This window comes from Hyla sarda, chromosome 12, assembly GCF_029499605.1.
Source record: "Hyla sarda isolate aHylSar1 chromosome 12, aHylSar1.hap1, whole genome shotgun sequence".
Classification (NCBI taxonomy): Eukaryota; Metazoa; Chordata; class Amphibia; order Anura; family Hylidae; genus Hyla; species Hyla sarda.
The window spans coordinates 56,098,785-56,120,123 of NC_079200.1; positions in this window are offsets into that span (position 1 = coordinate 56,098,785).

Consider the following 21,339-nt stretch of genomic DNA (forward strand, 5'->3'; position numbering starts at 1 on the left):
ATAACAGGATTTATACAGAGGCCCAGGGGGATGACAGATTGATCATGTCAGTGATCTAATAACTGTACTGAAATGGATGTACAAGGCTCTGGTCTGTAGAGTGGAGATAATAAGTGCAACCAAGGCAACTGCACCACTCTTCATCTACACAGGTTTTGATAAATCTTCCCCCAATGTGTTGTGCCTTAATGAATGCATTGCCTATTACATACATAACCATTCTGCGGAATAGGCTACTTATCAGGGAAGGTTTATACTGTATGTAAGCAGAACAGTTAGATTCTGACAATAAAAAAGATGATATACTATGTTATCCATAATGCAGGGTATATGGGGTGTATGACACAGGGATGTCCTCTTTTGTGCTCTTTAAGGATCCCACTACGTTTTCTCCCATACGGGAGCGCATACGGCAGGGGAGAGCTAAAACCTCACGCTCCCGTATGCCTTCGTATGCGCTCCCGTATGTAATTCATTTCAATGAGCTGACCGCAGTGAAACGTTCGGTCGGCTCATTTTTGCGCAGTATGCGCTTTTTTCCCCGCACCGAAAACCGTGGTCAACCACGGTTTTAGGTCCGGTTGTAAAAGCGCATACGGGGCAAAAATGAGCCGAGCGGACCGAATGTGTCACTGCGGTCGGTTCATTGAAATGAATTGCATACAGGAGCGCATACGAAGGCATACGGGAGCGCGAGGTTTTAGCTCCCCCCTGCCGTATGTGCTCCCATATGGGAGAAAACGTAGTGGGAACCCAGCCTTAACTGGGTGGGCCATTGTGAGGGTGGAGCCGTAACAAGCAAGGGGCCAAAGGGAGAGGGGACAAAAAGAGATGGAACCAGAGCCAGCACTAGCCTAAGGCAGCTGCCTTAGGCTAAGTTTCCATTTGGTTTCTTTGTGGCCCAAAAAAATGCCAGAATAAAATGCAACAGCAATTTCCTGTGTTTGGCATTTTTTTTCTTGCGTTTTTTTTCTGGTGATTTTTGCCTTTGAGTGGAAATTGCATTTTTGGCCCCTTTGAAGTTTTTTCAAAATTTGTTGGGTACCAAAAAAAAAAGAAATGGATGCAGTAGTGATGGAAAAAAAATTATTTAACGAAATATATATTTTTTTTATAACAAAATTTTAATTAATTTTTAAACAGGGATCAATTTGTGTGGGCGGCAGGGCACTAAAAAAGTAGGCGACAATAATAAAAATGTAGTGTGTGTGTGTTTCACTTTTTTTCTTAATTTTTTATATTTTTTAGGTAGTACTACTACTCCCAGCATGGAACACACTGTTCCATGATGGGAGCAGTAGTTCCTGTATTCAGGGGCGGACTGACTGGCCGGTCCGATCGGACATTGTCCGAGGGCCAAGCCGGGTAAAGGGCCCGTTGCTGCTTCTACTGAGGATCGGGACACTCGTCCCAGATCCCCAGCAGACAGTGCTGCCTTCTCCTGTATGTGCGGTACACGCACATACAGCAAAACGCGTCCTCTGCGTGAGCCGCATATGTAGCTTAAATAAAAAAAAGGGAACAGGAGCGCTTCTATGGGTAGGACCACCAGAGTAGGAGATTAAAATAATATTGATGTGTAATACGCTCACCTTCTGTGGTTGTGCATCAACCGTGGCACAATGCTCACTGGGCTTAGAGAGGGGTCACACGGGTTCCATGACTGGAAGGCTGCGGTTTCCCACCTCGGACTGGCATGTATAGGATACTGGATCGGGCACACTTGGTAATACGGAAAGTCGTCCTGCGCTGCTGCTGATTCACAAAGTAGGATCAGAGCCAAAAATGTATGATAAGGTAGTGGAACTTTATTGAAACATGCAACGCGTTTCAGGGCCAGGATGGCCCTTTCATCAGGCAACTACCTACCTGCCTGCCCTTTACTGTGCAGGACACCAAGGAGGGCATTATTACAGTTTGTGGGCCTATAGATGGGCAGATTTTCTAAAGGAGGATTAGGACACTGAAAAAATGTAGAGTCTGACATGTTTGTCCTGCAGATGTTAAGAGATCCACATGGCGGTCTGATCCGGACGGAGAAGAAAATGAAAGAGGACGCCGCTGATCAGAAAAGACGTAATTGTGAGTCCCAAAATGTAACTGTAATCACTTATGTGCAATACAACAAGTCCTCCGCTCGATCCCCTTTACCACTGCTCTAGTGCTCCGACCAGGGAGGTGGCGTTCCTCTCCACGTGCAGCATACAAACAATAGATGAGGTCCGGCACAATAGAGGCAGGTAAAATCCGGTGCTTTATTCAATATGCAGAATAACAAGTAGTACAGGAGACAATCGCGATTGTCTCCTGTACTACTTGTTATTCTGCATATTGAATAAATCACTTATATGGTATACACATCCTGTGTACAGCTGATATCTACCACCATATGGTCCTTTATATACAGTGGTCCCTCAACATATGATGGTAATTCGTTCCAAATGAACCATCGTTAGTTGAAACCATCGTATGTTGAGGGATCCGTGCAATGAAAAGAATAGGAAGTTATACTCACCTGTCCCCGCCGCTCTGGACCGTCACCGCTGCCCTGGATGTCGCCCTCCATCGCTGTCGCCACGTCTCCGGGGTTTCCCCACCACCCCGGACCATCTCTGCTGCCTGGGATCGTCGCACTTCATCTCTGTCATCACGACGCTGCCCACGTCGCTCCTATTGGATGACGGGACGGCGTGCGGGGCGACGTGATGACGACGAAGGAGAGCGGCAGCGATGCAGGGGATCCTAAAGAGAATGGTCCAGAGCGCCAGGGGCAGGTGTGTGACCATCACCGGAGCACACGGGGCACCTTAAACGGCTATCCGGGGGCAGCAGAAGCAGTCTGCGCTGCCGGATAGCCGTTTATGCGATGGCCCCGACATACAAAAGCATCGTATGTTGATGCTGCCCACAACATGCGATGGCCTCTGAGAGCATTGATGCTATGGACTGTCCCACCCATTCCACAGACGTGAATCCGATTGAGCACATCTAGGACATCATGTCTCGCTCCATCCACCAGCGCCACGTTGGACCACAGACTGTCCAGGGGTTGGCGGATGCTTTAGTCCCGGTCTGGGAGGATATCCCTCAGGAGACCATCCACCACCTCATCAGGAGAATGCCCAGGCGTTGTAGGGAGGTCATATGGGCGTGTGGAGGCCACACACACTACTGAGCCTCATTGTGACTTGTTTTAAGGACATTACATCAAAGTTGGATCAGCCTCTAGTGTAGTTTTCCACTTTGATTTTGAGTGTGACTCCATATCCAGACCTCCATGGGTTGATAAATCAGATTTCCATTGATAATTTTTGTGTGATTTTGTTGTCAGCACATTCAACTATGTAAAGATGAAAGTGTTTCATACGATTAGTTCATTCATTCAGATCTAGGATGTGTTATCTTAGTGTTCCTTTTATGTTTTTTGAGCAGTGTATATAAGGGCTTGTTTTTTGCATCACCAATTGTAATGACATCACTAATTTTACAAAATAATCTGCAAACCAAAAAAAAATGTGTGGGGTAAAAAGAAAAAAACACTCATTTTGTAAATTTTGGGGGCTTCCGTTTTTAAGCAGTGCACTTTCCTTAAAAATGACACTTTATCATTATTCTGTAGGTCCATATGATTACAAGGATAGCCAATTTATGTAGGTTTTATTTTATTTTACTACATTAGAACTCCATGCACCAAAATTAGTATGTTTAAAATTGTCATCTTCTGACCTCTTTTTGATTGCTTTTTATTAAATGTTTTATGGTATATGAAGTGACCAAAAATGCACAATTTTGGACTTTGGACTTTCATACCATGTATGATTGTGTTTATTTTTTATTACATTATTTTATCTAAAAAATGGCAAAAGGGGGCTAGTTCAAATGTTTATTGGGGCTTATTCACATTTCATATTTATTTTTTTTACACTTTTTACTTTTTTAGTCTTCATAGGAGGCTATCTTGCTATTGCATATACTGTTCAATGCTAAGCTTTGGATCAGCAGTGATCAGTGTTATTTATGCTCTGCTGCTCCAGCCTGCTATGGCTGGCTGGGTACATCATTGGACCGATTGGACAGTGAGGAGGCAGGTAAGGGCCCTCCCACTGTCCTCTCAGCTGATCAGGACATTGCGATTTCACAGCGATGGTCCTGATCAGCTCCACTGAGCTGCCAGGATGTTTTTTTTTTTACCATTGTAGACGCCACAATCAACTTTGATCATGACGTCTGAAGGGTTAATGCTGGGCATCAGCCTGATCGGCCATATCAAGCATTAACCCTAGGTCCTAGCTGCTGATAGCAGTCAGGACCCACCGCCTATGAAGCACGCTCAGCTGAAGAGCACACTTGAAACCCTAGTAACGGGATCAGGGCGTACAGGTACGCCCTGCATCCTTAACTGCCAGGATGTAAGGGCGTACCCATATGCCCTGCGTCCTTAACGGGTTTTCAACATGTTGTCCAAAGGCAGTTTTGTAAACCAGGTCTGGTCTGGCGTAGATTTGCAGTGTTTTGGAGGGGCCTGCTACTTTCAACATCTGCACTTGATAAATTAATTACTACTGCAAAGTGAAAACTGTAATTGCCTTTGGTAAGGCTGTTTTTTTGTTTTCTTTTAAGCTTACAGACAAAAAAGTCTGTAAGCTTAAAAGTGCTTAGGCACATGTGCGACATTTTCATGTATGCATAAAAAAGCTCTTAAAACAATGATAAATCTTCCCTACATCCTTCTTTAGATATAGGGGGGAATTCATCAAGCTGTGCTTACGTACATGACTTACATACACTGTTTTCCATGGTGTAAGTGTTTCTTATGTGTGACACATTTATCATACTATCACAGGGGGGTTGATAAATTTGGCATATATAAGTAAAAACACTTTTTTACGAAAAAAACAAGAAACTACTTCAGAACACCACTTTGTAACACCACCTCTTCTCCTCTGTGACATTTTTGCTCTAAAGCCACACTTGTGAATTTTATATATATATATATATATATATATATATATATTTAATTTTTTAAACACTTTTTTTTCCCCTAAATGTACTAACCCATTGTTTGTATGTTTTTTTTCTCATTTCAGTTCCGTATATGCAAAGGACTACTTCAGAATACGGTGACCAGCATTTTATATATATTTTTGTTTAATAGTAATAAAATGGTTAACGAGGGCTTGTGGGGGAGTGTTTTTTTTTAATACAATTTTTTTTTAAGTTTTCTTAACAGGATTAGTAGTGGAAGCTGTCTAATAGACGGAATCCATTACTAAGCCGGGCTTAGCGTTAGCCACAAAAACAGCTAGCGCTAACCCCCAATTATAACCCCGGTATTCACCGCCACAGGGGTGCCAGAAAGAGCTGGTACCAACATGCCCGGAGCTTCAAAAATGGCTCTCCTGGGCCTAGGCGGTAACAGGCTTGTGTTATTTAGGCTGGGGAAGGCCAGTAAAAAACAACGCATAGAGTTCCCCCTATTTTCATTCTCAGCCTGATACCATCCAAGCAGCAACAGCCTGACATTACCAGGGTGGGTTAAGACCATTGTTACTGGCCCTCCCCAGCCTAAATAACGCCAGCCTCTTACCGCCTGAGCCCAGAAGCGCCATTTTTGCCAGCTCTTGCCGACACCCCTGTGGTGGTGGGTACAGGGGTAATAATTGGGGGTTAGCGCTATCTGTTTTTGGGGATAACACTAAGCCTGGCTTAGCAATGGATTCAGTCTATTACATTGCTTCCACTACTAATCCTGTTACGAAAACTAAAAAAAAACAACACCACACATTTAAAAAAAAATTATTCCAAAAAAACACTCCCCCACAAACCCTCGTTAACCATTTTATTAATATTAAACGAATTAAAAAAAACGCTGGTCATCAACGTAATCCACTCAATGCAAATAAGTCGTCTGCATACACGGATCTGAAATTAGAGGAAAAAAACACGGAAAATATGTTGATACATTTATGGTGCCTCCAGCAGTTGCTAAACTACAACCCCTATCCCATGACAGGAGTTGTAATTTAACAACAGTGAACCTCCAGTTTAGGAACAGCTGGAGGCACCCTGTTCCTAAACTGCAACTCCCATCATGGGAGTTGTAGTTTAGCAACAGCTGGAGGCACCATGTTCCTAAACTGCAACTCCCATCATGGGAGTTGAAGTTCAGCAACAGCCAGGGAGGCCCGCTTATCTCCCACCACCTGCGCCATGTTACTACAGCTCCCAGCATGTCCTCCCTGTTAAGGCATGCTGGGAGTTGTAGTTGTGAGGTGCCAGCTGGTGGGAAATGTGACAGGGAAGCTTGTCACCCATTCGCACATCTCCCACCCGCCTGCGCCACATGACTACAACTCCCAACATGCCCTTACAGCAAGGACATGCTGAGAGTTGTAGTTGTGTGGTGTGCGGGCGGGAACCATAAATATAACACTACGGAATTGTCATTTCATATTCCCCTCCCAGAGCTGTAATTGGCCGAGAGGTTTCGGCCAATCACATCTTCAGGAGGGAAATTCCTGTGAGCCGGCCGGGGAGCAGAGTGCTATTCACCTGCGCCACATGACTACAAATCCCAGCATGCACTTTCTGTAAGTCATGCGGCGACATATAAAGCATTGTATGTTGATGCTGCCTTCAATATGCGATGGCCTCTGAGAGGCCATCGTATGTTGAAATTATCGTATGTCGGGGCCATCGTAGGTCGGAGGATCACTGTACACCCAAGCATTCTGCTAGCATTTCCATTAAAAGACTGTGGCGTGCAGGCTCATAAGAGTCTATTCACACACCCAAATTTGGGGTCTCCAAGATTGGTGAAAGAGAGCATTTCTGAGCCTTCATTTTAGTGATCTGTGGGGGTCTCAGCACCTGGACCCCCACTACTTAAAACTTTTGGCAGTAATATGTTCAAAGTTCTAAAAATAACAGTAAATCATTAAGAACCTGCGTTACACCCTGCCCCCTCAGGCCCTGAACCAAGTTTGGCACAGTGTATTAGTTTTTCCTGGTTCAAATGTTCAAATCTCCACTTCCAAGAGCTGATGACCCTGGAAAGACTTTCTTGTGCCTGGAAGAGAGGAACTTTGCAGTACATAAAATAGTGTATGGGCAGCAGTTGGTGCTTGCTGGCATAGTCATTCTCAACACTCACCACTGCTAGTGTGGTGTCTCAGGGTGTGAAGGTGAGGTGTATGGTGCAGATGTTGTAGCCCAGGGGCAGGTGTTATTAACCCCTAAATGTTCGTGACGCAGGGCGTGGTTTTCCCAGTAACCACCCGAACAGTAGTACAGCTATCCCAAGGTTAGGCAGAGCAATATTAGTCCAAAACCAGGTTAGGGTTAGGGTGGCTTTACTGAGGTAGACAGATGGAAATAGTCTTTACAGCTAGGCCAGGATCCCAGAGTGGTGGCCAGTAATACTGAAGGACCTCGCAGCTTGCTGGGACTTGTAGGGATTTTGACAGACTTTAGGGCAGCCACGCAGACTATAATAGACTTGACTGTAGGTAGTGACAGCAGACATAGAAGAACTGACTTACTGGCATGTGGCTGTAGGTAGGCTTGAGGCCACCAGATGTGCTGGACACTAGCTCTGAGACATCTGGTCTTTACTGTGCCTCAGCAGGAGTGATAAGAGAGAGATTGTAATGGCTGCCCATCTTATAAAGGGGGGCTGAGTCAGAAGCCCATAGGTCAAGCTGAAGGTCACCTGGTTAGCTGGTGCTCTCTAGGTAACAAACACATCATGTGAACACATTATCATGTGACTAACTCAAAGGTCCTTAAAGGTCCTTTATCCATAACACACATAACACTATACATCAGATATATATTACTATGGGGAAGACACTGCAGGAGAGCCCCTAGGACACAGAGATTCTCAACCTGAAAGGTTCTAGGTACTGTACGGGACTATATCCCGTACTGGGACATTACAAACTCCCTGTCACGATGCCGGCTGGCAGGTAGTGGATCCTCTGTGCCAGAGAGGGATTGGCGTGGACCGTGCTAGAGGATCGGTTCTAAGTCACTACTGGTTTTCACCAGAGCCCGCCGCAAAGCGGGATGGTCTTGCTGCGGCGGTAGTGACCAGGTCGTATCCCCTAGCAACGGCTCAACCTCTCTGGCTGCTGAAGATAGGCGCGGTACAAGGGAGTAGACAGAAGCAAGGTCGGACGTAGCAGAAGGTCGGGGCAGGCAGCAAGGATCGTAGTCAGGGGCAACGGCAGGAGGTCTGGAACACAGGCTAGGAACACACAAGGAAACGCTTTCACTGGCACGATGGCAACAAGATCCGGCGAGGGAGTGAAGGGGAAGTGAGGTGATATAGGGAAGTGCACAGGTGTAAACACTGATTGGAACCACTGCGCCAATCAGCGGCGCAGTGGCCCTTTAAATCGCAAAGACCCGGCGCGCGCGCGCCCTAGGGAGCGGGGCCGCGCGCGCCGGGACAGAACTGACGGAGAGCGAGTCGGGTACGGGAGCCGGGGTGCGCATCGCGAGCGGGCGCTACCCGCATCGCGAATCGCATCCCGGCCGGAGGCGGTATCGCAGCGCCCCGGGTCCGTGGAACCGACCGGAGCGCTGCAGTGAGGAGAGTGTAGCGAGCGCTCCGGGGAGGAGCGGGGACCCGGAGCGCTCGGCGTAACACTCCCCTACTTAACAGAAGTCGTCCTCGATGAATGGTCCTGTAAGGCTTGATGATCGAAGTGGGCATTGTAACCCAATGTCCATTTCCAGGCTGTTGTTTAACGAAAACTAATAATGCAATAGAGTCTTTGTATAAATGTCCATACATGCTCCGGTAGAATAATAATAACATACCTATGACTATGGTATAACATGACCTATGGACTATGTCAGTTGACTATGCATATTATGACATTTGATTATGCATAAAAATACTTTATACAAGACTAGACATGATTGGGTTGCTGGAGGCTCTCTGCCCAATGCCTTGGCAACTGTGGTCCCTTGGCATTACACACATCTCCCTAGAACACTAGTTATATTTAATGCTAGACATTTTCTTATGCTAGACATTTTTGTAGATAACCTTTGACATTCTGTTACCTTTGACTTTTATTACATGCTTCTATAACAGGAAAACCTTGTTATGTGTACTGGGAAATATGTGTAGTACACGACTTTACTGCTTACTGTACTTGATGCTTAATCTTTGTATCTGGCTGGTATTTGACCTTGCGTGGACCATTGGGACCTACACAGCACCACCTCTTGGGACTCAGGAACGCCTACTTCTTCGGGAGCTCTTGACTCAATTGGACTTGCAACAGGCTCTCTGTCTTCGGTGGCTGAAGTTGGCAGTAACTCTAGACTGGCAGGACTTGGACTTGTAGTCATGGACATGGGTGAGGCAGGTGGTCTGGAGACTGGAGTATAGACTGGCGCCGACGGTGACAGGACTTTAGCTGGTGAGGTGACTAGAGTTGGTTGCACCGGCCCATGAGTTGGCATGATACCGAAGATTGCAGGTTGGCTGGGAGAGAACATGGGGACATCCATGGATTAGTGAATTCCCTCTCTGGGCACATACTCCCTTGCAGGTCTAACTGTCGGTGGTGAAGATACGGAGAGCACAGGCGGGTCTTCTTTGTGGCATAACTTGATTCTGTTACGATGGATTACTTGCGGCTCGTACACTGGCTTCTGAATTGCATACACATCTGAGTCCGGGTAGGGTACGGCTGTCACCGTGTAAGGCTCCATTTCACAGATGGAGTCCAGTTTGTGGGTCCTTGGGAACTTCCTCAACCAGACCATGTCGTTTATCTGGAGAGGTTTGGTGGAGGCATGACGGTTGTAATATTGCTGTTGTCTCTCCTGAGCCTCACCCATCTTTTTGTTGACAATCTCTTTTGCTTCCTGGATCCTTCATTGGTGGTCGGAGACCCACTCCATAGAAGCTTGTAAAGAGTAGTTGAAAGGAGCTTGGCGTCCAAACGTCCGGTCCTTTGGCAGCTGACCGTGTTGACCCATCATCAGGTAGAATGGAGTGCATCCAGTAGAACAGTGGACTGTGTAATTATAGATTTCTAACAACCCCGGGTAACAAATGGGGCCACTCTTTGTGTTTGGACACAGACGCTGCTTGCAGCATGTTGATGAAGACTTGATTAATGCGCTCACAGAGCCCGTTCCCTTGAGGGGGATAAGCAGTCATCCGGAGTTTCTTGCAGGCATGGAATTGACACAGCTCCGGGAAGAGTTGGACCTCGAAGGCCGTTCCTCGGTCCGTTAGGACAGACTCCGGACACCCCAGGATTTGCACCCAATGGGAGTAGAACATCTGGGCTGTGGTTTTGGTTGTGAGGTCTTTAACTGGTACAACGACAACCCACTTGGAGAATTGATCCACCATGGTGAGAGCACCAGTGTACCCGGTTTGGGTAGGAGACAACTTGACATTGTCTAGCGTGACCAACTGGTTAGGCCTTTCACTATGTATGGAAAGGAGAGGTGCTCTGGCGTCCTTGCGCCCGTTCTTGGTGACGTTGCAGACGGCACACTCACTGCACCATTTCTCAATGTCGCTTTGCATCCCAATCCAGTAGAATCTTCGCCTGACAGTAGCTTCGGCCTTGTGGACTCTAAAGTGTCCCGACTGATCATGGTATGCGTTGAGGACCATCGCCCGTCTCTTCGGGAACCAGGATCCAAAGAGTTTCGGTACAACAGTCCCTTGTGTATGAACAGTTGCTTCCTCTGTTGCCACAGACGCATCAACTCGTAGTTGCTCTGGGCCCGGCGTAGATGGGTTGGTACCTTTTTCAACAGAAGGTAGTCCAACAGATCCCCCATGACTCGACTTTCGCCTTGCAGAGTCTTCCAGGGTTTATAAGTCTTCCTGGATCTCCTCGAACCTGGGTTCACCTCTTCAAGGGTGGTCACAGTATTCTGACTCACAAACCTCCGGTAGAATGGGGGCATCTCCATGCCTTCTCACTCGTCTTCGACAGGTGGTTCTTCATTGGGAGCCATTCAGGATAGCACATCGGCATTGACATTCGACTTGCCGCTTCTGTACTTGATGGCGAAATCATAATTGCCCAATCTGAAAGCCCAACATTGCTCAATGGCACACAGTTTAGCGATGTTCTGGTGGGCTAACGGGTTATTATCTGTGTAGACAGTGAAGGGCGTAGCAGCCAAGTAATCCTTGAACTTCTCAGTCACAGCCCAAACGAGGGCGAGAAGTTCCAGCTTGAAGGAACTGTAATTGGCATTGTTCTTCTCTGCTCCTCTCAGATTACGACTGGCATGGGCTATCACCCGCACTTGTCCCCCTTGAACTTGGGACCAATCAGCTCCCAGACCTTCAAAGCTGGCATCAGTATATAACCGGAATGGCTGACTGCAGTCCGGATATGCCAGGATGGGGGGTTCGGTCAACAGGTGTTTTAGAGCTTGGAATGCTGTCTCTTGATCCTTGGCCCATTCCACCGGTTGCCTCCCACTGTAATTTTCCTTTGCTGTGCCCTGCAAGAGAGCTATGAGGGGTTCTGCAACCTGGGCAACCTGGAAAATCACAGGATGCTCCGGATATCTTTCACTGTGCACGGGGTAGGCCAGTTCTTGACAACCTCCACCTTCTCGGGATTAGGCTGGACTCCCTCGGAGCTAACAACATGACCAAGGTAGTGTACCTGAGATTTAAGCAGATGGCACTTGGACGGCTTGATCTTCAATCCATGTTTAATTAGAACTTGGAAGACGTCCGACAGATGACCAAGGTGGTTCTTGTAGGACTTGGAGTACACAATGACATCATCGAGGTACAATAGAACACTCTGGAAGTTTAGCTGGCCCAAGTACGCTCCATCAGCCACTGTAAAGTAGGAGGAGCATTGCACAGCCCGAACGGCATACTCTTGAACTCAAACAATCCTATGGGTGTCACGAAGGCTGTCTTCTCTCGGTCTTCAACAGCCATAGGCACTTGCCAATACCCACTGGTTAAGTCCAAGGTGGAGAAGTAAGTGGCCGATCCAAGGGCCAAGAGACAGTGACTCTTCGATTCTTGGAAGGGGATAAGCATCCTTATGTGTGACATCGTTCAGCTTCCTGTAGTTGACACAGATACGGTCTTTTTGACCAAGACAATGGGTGCCGCCCAGGGACTCTGACTTTCTTGAATGACATCCGCATCCTTCATATCGACCAGCATCTTCTTGACAGTTTGGTACATGCCTGGCACGACCGGGCGGTGTCTTTCTTTGATACCGGTCAGAAACCGGTGCTGGATCATGGACGTATGTCCAAAGTCTGTAGGATGTTTACTGAAAGCTTCTTGGTACCTATTGGCAACATTGATGACATTAACTTGATCCCTCAGAGTAGTTTCATTTCCCACTTGAAGTTGTGCCCACCAGGGCTCAGGTGGACTTTCAGCAGAACCCAGAGTCACTTGAGCTGTCTGTTGCTGAGGCACCTTGCGTTCTGATAAAATGTCACTTGACTCTAAAAGATACAACCGGGCGACCGGGTTGTATTTCGGTAAGACTGTAGTCACACAGGACAGATTGACTAGTCGGACTGGAACTCTCCCATTGATAACTGTGACAAGACTTCTTGCCACTCGAAGGAGAGGATGATCCTCTAATTCTATAGGCTATAGCAGGGCTTGATAGTTCTTGTTTCTCACTCCAGGACGTGCACGGTACCAAAGGTCTGTCTCTGTGTTGGGTTGTAAGGTCACCGACCTGATGTCCTGAATTTGCACTTTGCAAACTTCACCTTGCCGGTTAGCAAACTTCTGCTCCGCTTGGAGAACCTTTAAGTGGTGCTGCGCAGTCCGCTGGACTGAGAGGGACATGTAGAGGACAGAGGCATGCAAAGAATCTACGATATCAGCAAACCAATGTTTCATGATATTCATCCCCAATATGAACTCTGCAGACCCTTTATCAGACACATCAGTTACAATCACTCCCTGTCCCCTGAGTACATGCTTCCCCAACTGGATTGTGGGCTCCCAATATCCATGCCTGGGTATTGGTTTCCCGTTACCTGCCACTACCCTAAAATTAACATCGTCAGGTTCACACAACAAATTAGCCTTCCAGTACTTATAAAAAACATCTCCAGATATAGTAGACACTTGTGATCCTGTATCTATCAAAGCCTCCAATTGTACACCTTCTACAACAATTTTTACATAGGGGCAGGAGGCGACATAAAGGGATAGTCCTGAATTAGGGCGTTCTGGAGTTGTGACTGCTGGCTGTTTTCCTGGGGACCAGTCCTTGACCTCAGGGGGAGTTCCGTTTAAACCCCATCAGTGCATTGTCCAGTGTCCAGACTTGTTACAATGAGTACAGAAGGGTCTTTTACTCCCAGAATACCTAGCGGGTGAAGGAGCACAGTAACTGGGATTATATAGGGCAGGAGCACAGGGGGTTTCTTTAGGCAAGGATTGCTCACGGGAGAGTGGAGCAGGCCTTGTTTAATACTTTGTAAGTCTGAATCCGTAGTGACTGACATGGTTGTTTGAACTGCGGTCGGGACATTTGAACGGGGCAGTACAGGCCTGTCCGTCGCCCCTGAGGGCTCCTGAGCAGGTGCAAGGGGAGTACAAACATCTTTAAACTGAAGGACAGACTGGGGATCTGAACTGCTAGCATTCTCAACTGGGCTTTGTCCCACTTATTATGAGCCCCATTAATAAACCTGGCCATTAACACCTTCTTGCCTTGCTCGGGTGTGATACCATCTATTTTTTGAAAAGTCTCTAGGGCATTCTGTAGGGCTACGGCATAAGCTCTTAGAGTCTCACCTGGTTTCTGTTGCCTCTCATACAATCAGAGACATACCTCTGATGGAGAATGTGACTCAAATACCTGGTACAGCCCTTCAGAGATCTGCTCTACAGTCGCCAGGCTGCTGACCTCAAGTGCTGGTCCCTGTAGTTGTCCTGTGAGCAGCTGAACCTGTTGATTAGGAGGGAGAAAGTAAAAGACAAACAAACTCTGGATCTTCTCCTTGAAATCCATCCTTGAAGGGTGAAGGGGTCTCCATTGTAGATAGGAAGGACAGGATTCCCCAAGAATACCGATGCTGACATCTTGTAGACTTTTTGGGTATGCCGTCACTTTAAGATGATTTGAGTGCGCTGTCGCTTTAAGATGATTTGAGTGCGGTTGCCCTTTAAGATGCTTGGCAATATGCGGCGGCGATTTAAACCTTGATTAGCAGGAACCCTCCGAGTGGCGCTCCCCCTCTTATGCAGCGAGTACCCGTGGACTTCGTTGGGCACTACTGGGTTAATGCGAGCTGCCACCGGTGCTGTAGACTGATTGTGGGAGATGTTTGGTTTATGCAGAGTCTGCGCTGCAGCCGGATACTTGCCGGTATATTGCAGAGAGACACTGCAGGAGAGCCCCTAGAACACAGAGGGAATCAACCTGACAGGGCCTAGGTACTGTACGGGATTATATCCCGTACTGGGACATCACACTAGGTTTTAATCTGTGCCCCACTCTCTTTCTGACCTCTATCATGCAGAGTTCTCTCCTGCTGCCCTTTTTTTTCTGGCCCATAGGATGCGCACACACTTTCACTGATATTGTATGCAGTCCTAATCTGCCCCTCACCAGGGACATACATAGGATTCAGGGGCCCCCATCACCCCAGCCAACCCCTGGGCCCTGTCTCCCCACCTCCCAAACTTCTAATCCTGTTGGAGGGCTGGGCCACGGGGCACTAGGTCTTGGCTTTGCAATGATATATGTCACGATGCCGGCTGGCAGAAGGTGGATCCTCTGTGCCAGAGAGGGATTGGCGTGGACCGTGCTAGTGGACCGGTTCTAAGTCACTACTGGTGTTCACCAGAGCCCGCCGCAAAGCGGGATGGTCTTGCTGCGGCGGTAGTGACCAGGTCGTATCCACTAGCAACGGCTCAACCTCTCTGACTGCTGAAGATAGGCGCGGTACAAGGGAGTAGACAGAAGCAAGGTCGGACGTAGCAGAAGGTCGGGGCAGGCAGCAAGGATCGTAGTCAGGGGCAACGGCAGGAGGTCTGGAACACAGGCTAGGAACACACAAGGAAACGCTTTCACTGGCACAATGGCAACAAGATCCGGCGAGGGAGTGCAGGGGAAGTGAGGTATACATAGGGAGTGCACAGGTGAACACACTGATTAGAACCACTGCGCCAATCAGCGGCGCAGTGGCCCTTTAAATCGCAGAGACCCGGCGCGCGCGCGCCCTAGGGAGCGGGGCCGTGCGCGCCGGGACAGGACCGACGGAGAGCGAGTCAGGTACGGGAGCCGGGGTGCGCATCGCGATCGGGCGCCACCCGCATCGCGAATCGCATCCCGGCTGGAGGCAGGATCGCAGCGCACCGGGTCAGTGGATCTGACCGGAGCGCTGCAATAGCGTGAGTGTAGCGAGCGCTCCGGGGAGGAGCGGGGACCCGGAGCGCTCGGCGTAACAATATAGCTGAACATCACTGTTCATTGGCCAGCTGAGTCCTAAGACATCGGTTGTCAAGACTTGCATTTCAGGAGGTAGGGAAATAAGGGGGGGGGGGGGGATGCCATCAGTGCACACATAGCCTGTTGGTCTGCCTCTATGGGCAGTACACCACTGCCCCCACCTATCTCTGCTTGACACTACCTGTCTTAGGCTGCTTTCTACTTATTCCTAAGCAATATGGTGGTCCTCTGTGTCCTGTGCCTGATTTCCTGACTCTGTTTTCGTCTGACCCATTGTACTGTACCGACTCTGAACTTGTGACTAAACTCTTTCCTGTATCTGACAACCTCACCTTTCTGCCTGCCCATTATCCATGCCTGTGCCTTGGGTTACAGTATGGGTAAACAGGAGTCTGACCAGAGGTCACTTACTAAAATACGTTCCTTTAGTCTGGAGATGTGTGCCCCTGAAGCTCCACTCCTATATTTTGTGAATTGCGCTCTGGAAACGGGGCCCCACTGGCTTAATTTACATATTCATGTTCTGTGACTCCACATCCTAGTTAGGTGGAGTCACTGATCACGTGAGCGCTCATGGAGTGACGTGACCAGCAACTTCACATTACTCCATGAATATGTAAATTGGGCCAGCGGGTCCCCTTTTCCAGCACACAATTCACTGAATATAGTAGTGGAGCTTCGAGGGACATGTGTCTGGACCTAAGGAATGTATTTTAGTAAGTGACCCCTCGTCGGATTCCAGTTCACCCAAACTAAAACCCAGTGTATTGGTTAAGTGGAAATGAACAGGCTGACAGTTTTTCTTTAGGGTAGGGTCACACGTAACGGATCTGTATTTTACGTTGCAAATCCACCGGTGACCCGACCCATAGTGTGCCTCTAGCTGTTGCCACCCCCCGCCCTGCTGGCAGCGGCAATCCGCCACACCGAGCAGCCACACAGGGACCTGAGAGTCACCGTGCCCATGCGCAGTGTACTCAGACATCGAGGCCCACTATAGGTCGGGTCACGGGTGGATTCGCAGCGTAAAATACGCTGCGGATCTGTTACTTGTGACATGACCCTTAAGGGGAATCTTTCGGCTCTATATAATGCTCAGAATTGCAGGCATGTGCAGATAACTGATAGGGAGATAAAACAAATTATAACTGTCTCTTAGGTAATGGCTGTTGGAAAAGTTATATAATTATGTTTTTTTCTGAGCTCAAGAGTCGTAGAGGACATGCTGATCTGCAGCATGTACAGTTCCTCCCTCTCTCACCGCTTACTGCTCTGCATGATTCATGTACAGTGCTCAGTGCTGGGGGCCAAACTATCAATCACTCAGGGCAGGGAGAGGTGGGGGAGGAGGCATGCATGCCGCAGCTCAGTACAGCCTCTAACTCTTACATTTGTACAAAAAACATGATTTTATAACTTTTGCAAACAGCCATCAGCTCTGAACATAATATAGAGTTGACAGATCCCCTTTAAATGGCCACTGTCAGATTCAAAAACCTTTTAAATATTGTACACCTTGGCGAAATATTAACCTTTCTAATATACTTCAGTTTATTGGGTTAAGTGTGAGACAGGCTGTCAGTTTCTCTTTAAATGGGCACTGTCAGATACAAAAACTTTTAATATGTTGTAAGGCATGCAAAACCAAGAGTTTTTGCAACATCTTTCATTAGAAAATTTTCACTAATTCAGGAGATAAAAGCCAGTCAAACTTGGGGTCCCCCCTCCATGCATGGACATATACCAGTTGCAGCGGCGGTAGCAACCAGGTTGTATCCACCGGCAACGGCTCAACCTCTCTGACTGCTGAGATAAGCGCGGTACAAGGGAGTAGACAAGAGCAAGGTTGGACGTAGCAGAAGGTCAGGGCAGGCAGCAAGGATCGTAGTCAGGGGCAACAGCAGGAGGTCTGGAACACAGGCTAGGAACACACAAGGAAACGCTTTCACTGGCACAATGGCAACAAGATCTGGCGAGGGAGTGCAGGGGAAGTGAGGTATAAGTAGGGAGTGCACAGGTGAAGATACTGATTAGGCCTGCTGCGCCAATCAGTGGCGCAGTGGCCCTTTAAATCGCAGAGACCCAGCGCGCGCGCGCCCTAAGGAGCGGGGCCGCGCGCGCCGGGACAACACAGACGGGGAACGGGTCCGGTACGGGAGCCGGGATGCGCATCGCGAGCGGGCGCGTCCCGCGTCGCGAATCGCATCCCGGCTGGGAGTAATATCGCAGCGCACCCGGTCAGTAGGTCTGACCGGGGCGCTGCGAATGAGAGGACGCTGCGAGCGCTCTGGGGAGGAGCGGGGACCCGGAGCGCTCGGCGTAACAGTACCCCCCCCCCCCTTGGGTCTCCCCCTCTTATTGGAGCCTGAGAACCTGAGGATAAGACTTTTGTCTAGGATGTTGTCCTCAGGTTCCCAAGATCTCTCCTCTGGGCCACAATTCTCCCAGTCAACCAAGAAGAATCTTTTACCTCTGACTGTCTTGGATGCTAGAATCTCCTTCACCGAGAAGACGTCAGACGAACCGGAAACAGGAGTGGGAGAAACAACTTTGGGAGAGAAGCGGTTAAGGATGAGTGGTTTAAAGGAGAGAGACATGGAAGGCATTGGGAATACGGAGAGAAGGAGGAAGAAGGAGTTTGTAAGAGACAGGGTTGATCTGGCACAAGATTTTGAAAGGACCAAGATAGCGTGGTCCCAGTTTATAACTGGGGACACAAAAGAGGACATACTTAGCGGAGAGCCATACCTTTTCTCCGGGAGCAAAAATGGGGGGAGTTCTTCTTTTTTTATCAGCAAATTTTTTCATCCGGGATGAAGCATGTAAAAGAGAATTTTGGGTTTCTTTCCATATGGGGGAAAGATCTCGAGTCACTTCATCAACAGCGGGCAAACCAGAGGGCATGGGAGTGGGGAGGGGAGGAAGAGGGTGACGGCCGTACACCACGAAAAATGGGGATTTAGCAGAAGATTCGGAGACTCTGAAGTTGTATGAGAATTCGGCCAAAGGTAGAAGATTAGCCCAGTCATCCTGGCGGGAGGAAACAAAATGTCCTAAATAGTCCCCCAGGACCTGATTAATTCTTTCTACTTGCCCATTGGATTGGGGATGATAAGAAGAAGAGAAGTTTAATTTGATCTTGAGCTGCTTACAGAGGGCCCTCCAGAATTTAGACACAAATTGGACGCCTCTATCCGAGACAATATGCGTGGGCAACCCGTGATGGCGAAAATGTCTATAAAAAATTGCTTTGCCAACTGAGGCGCTGAAGGAAGGCCTGGAAGAGGGATAAAATGTGCCATCTTGGAAAATCGATCAACGACCACCCAAACAACTGTGTTGCCACGGGATAAGGGCAAGTCAGTAATAAAGTCCATACCAATCTGTGACCAAGGTTGTTCAGGAACAGGCAGAGGATGAAGGAGACCAGCAGGCTTCTGGCAAGGAGTCTTATCCCGGGCACAGACAGTACAAGCCCGCACGAAATCAACAACATCAGTCTCCAGAGTAGGCCACCGATAAAATCGAGAGATGAGTTGAAAGGATTTTTTGATGCCCGCATGGCCTGCGAGGTGGGAGGAGTGTCCCCACTTGAGAATCCCGAGGCGCTGGCGTGGAGAAACGAAGGTCTTCCCTGGAGGAGTTTGTCTGATGGAAGCTGGAGAAGTGGAGATCAGACAGTCCGGAGGAATGATGTGTTGCGGAGAGGCTTCCACTTCAGAGGCATCTGAAGAACAAGAGAGGGCATCGTCCCTAATGTTCTTGTCAGCAGGGCGAAAATGGATTTCAAAGTTAAAACGAGCAAAGAACAACGACCACCTAGCCTGGCGAGGGTTCAGTCGTTGGGCAGACTGGAGATAAGAGAGATTCTTGTGATCAGTGTATATAATAACTGGATATTTGGATCCCTCCAGCAGGTGCCTCCATTCCTCAAGCGCCAATTTTATGGCCAGTAATTCTTGATCACCAATGGAGTAGTTTTTCTCCGCCGGAGAGAAGGTCCTAGAAAAAAAAAACACAAGTAACAGCATGCCCGGAAGAATTTTTTTGTAGAAGAACTGCTCCAGCTCCCACTGAGGAGGCGTCTACCTCCAATAAGAAGGGTTTAGATGGGTCAGGTCTGGAGAGTACGGGAGCAGAAGAAAAGGCAGACTTGAGATGTTTAAATGCGTCTTCCGCTTGAGGAGACCAGGACTTAGGATTGGCATTTTTCTTGGTTAGAGCCACGATAGAAGCCACAATAGTGGAAAAGTGTGGAATAAATTGTCTGTAATAATTGGCGAACCCCAAAAAACGTTGGATTGCACGGAGTCCGGAGGGGCGTGGCCAATCTAATACGGCAGATATTTTATCTGGGTCCATTTGTAGTCCCTGGCCAGAGACTAAGTATCCTAGGAAAGGAAGAGACTGACATTCAAAGAGACATTTTTCCATTTTGGCATAAAGTTGATTGTCCCGAAGTCTCTGAAGAACCATGCGGACATGCTGGCAGTGTTCTTCTAAGTTGGCAGGAAAAATCTGAATATCGTCCAAGTAAACCACAACACAGGTATATAGAAGATCACGAAAAATTTAATTAACAAAGTCTTGGAAGACGGCAGGGGCGTTGCAAAGGCCAAAGGGCATGACCAGATACTCAAAGTGTCCATCTCTGGTGTTAAATGCAGTCTTCCATTCGTCCCCCTCCCTGATGCGGATGAGATTATAAGCACCTCTTAAGTCCAGCTTGGTAAAGATGTAGGCGTCTCGTAGGCGGTCAAAGAGTTCCGAGATAAGAGGTAGGGGGTAGCGTTTTTTTACCGTGATTTTATTAAGTCCGCGGTAATCAATGCAAGGGCGTAGGGAGCCATCTTTTTTGGAGACAAAGAAAAATCCAGCTCCGGCAGGAGAGGAGGACTTGCGGATAAACCCCTTTTTTAAGTTCTCCTGGATGTATTCCGACATGGCTTGGGTTTCCGGAGCAGACAGAGGATAGATTCTGCCCCGGGGTGGAGTAGTACCCGGGAGGAGGTCAATAGGACAGTCATAAGGCCTGTGAGGAGGCAAAGTCTCTGCTTGTTTTTTGCAAAAAACATCAGCATAGTCCAGATAGGCCTTAGAAAGACCAGATACCGGGGGAACAACAGGGTCTCGACTGTGAGTGCTGGGAGCCGGTTAAGACAGTCCTTGTGGCAAGAAGTACCCCAGTTCTTGATTTCCCCTGTGGTCCAATCAAGGGTTGGGGAATGGCGTTGAAGCCACGGTAATCCAAGAAGAATTTCTGAAGTGCAGTTAGAGAGGACCAAAAATTAAATTTTTTCGTGATGGGGTCCGATGCACATTAAGAGAGGTTCCGTGCGGTAACGCACGGTACAGTCCAATCTTTCATTGTTAACAGAGTTGATGTAGAGGGGTCTGGCGAGACTGGTCACCGGGATGTTGAACCTGTTGATGAGAGAGGCCAAAATAAAATTTCCTGCAGATTCGGAATCCAAGAAGGCCATAGCAGAGAAGGAGAAGGTAGAAGAAGACATCCGCACAGGCACAGTAAGACGTGGAGAAGCAGAGTTCACATCAAGAGCTGTCTCGCCTTTGTGCGGAGTCAGCGTGCGTCTTTCCTGGCGAGCAGGACGGATAGGACAATCCTTCAAGAAATGTTCGGTACCGGCACAGTACAGGCAAAGGTTCTCCATGTGGCGTTGTGTCCTCTCTTGAGGTGTCAAGCGAGACCGGTCAACTTGCATAGCCTCCACGGCGGGAGGCACAGGAACGGGTTGCAGAGGACCAGAGGAGAGAGGAGCCGGGGAGAGAAACCGCCTCGTGCGAACAAAGTCCATATCCTGGCGGAGCTCCTGACACCTTTCGGAAAAACGCATGTCAATGCGGGTGGCAAGATGAATAA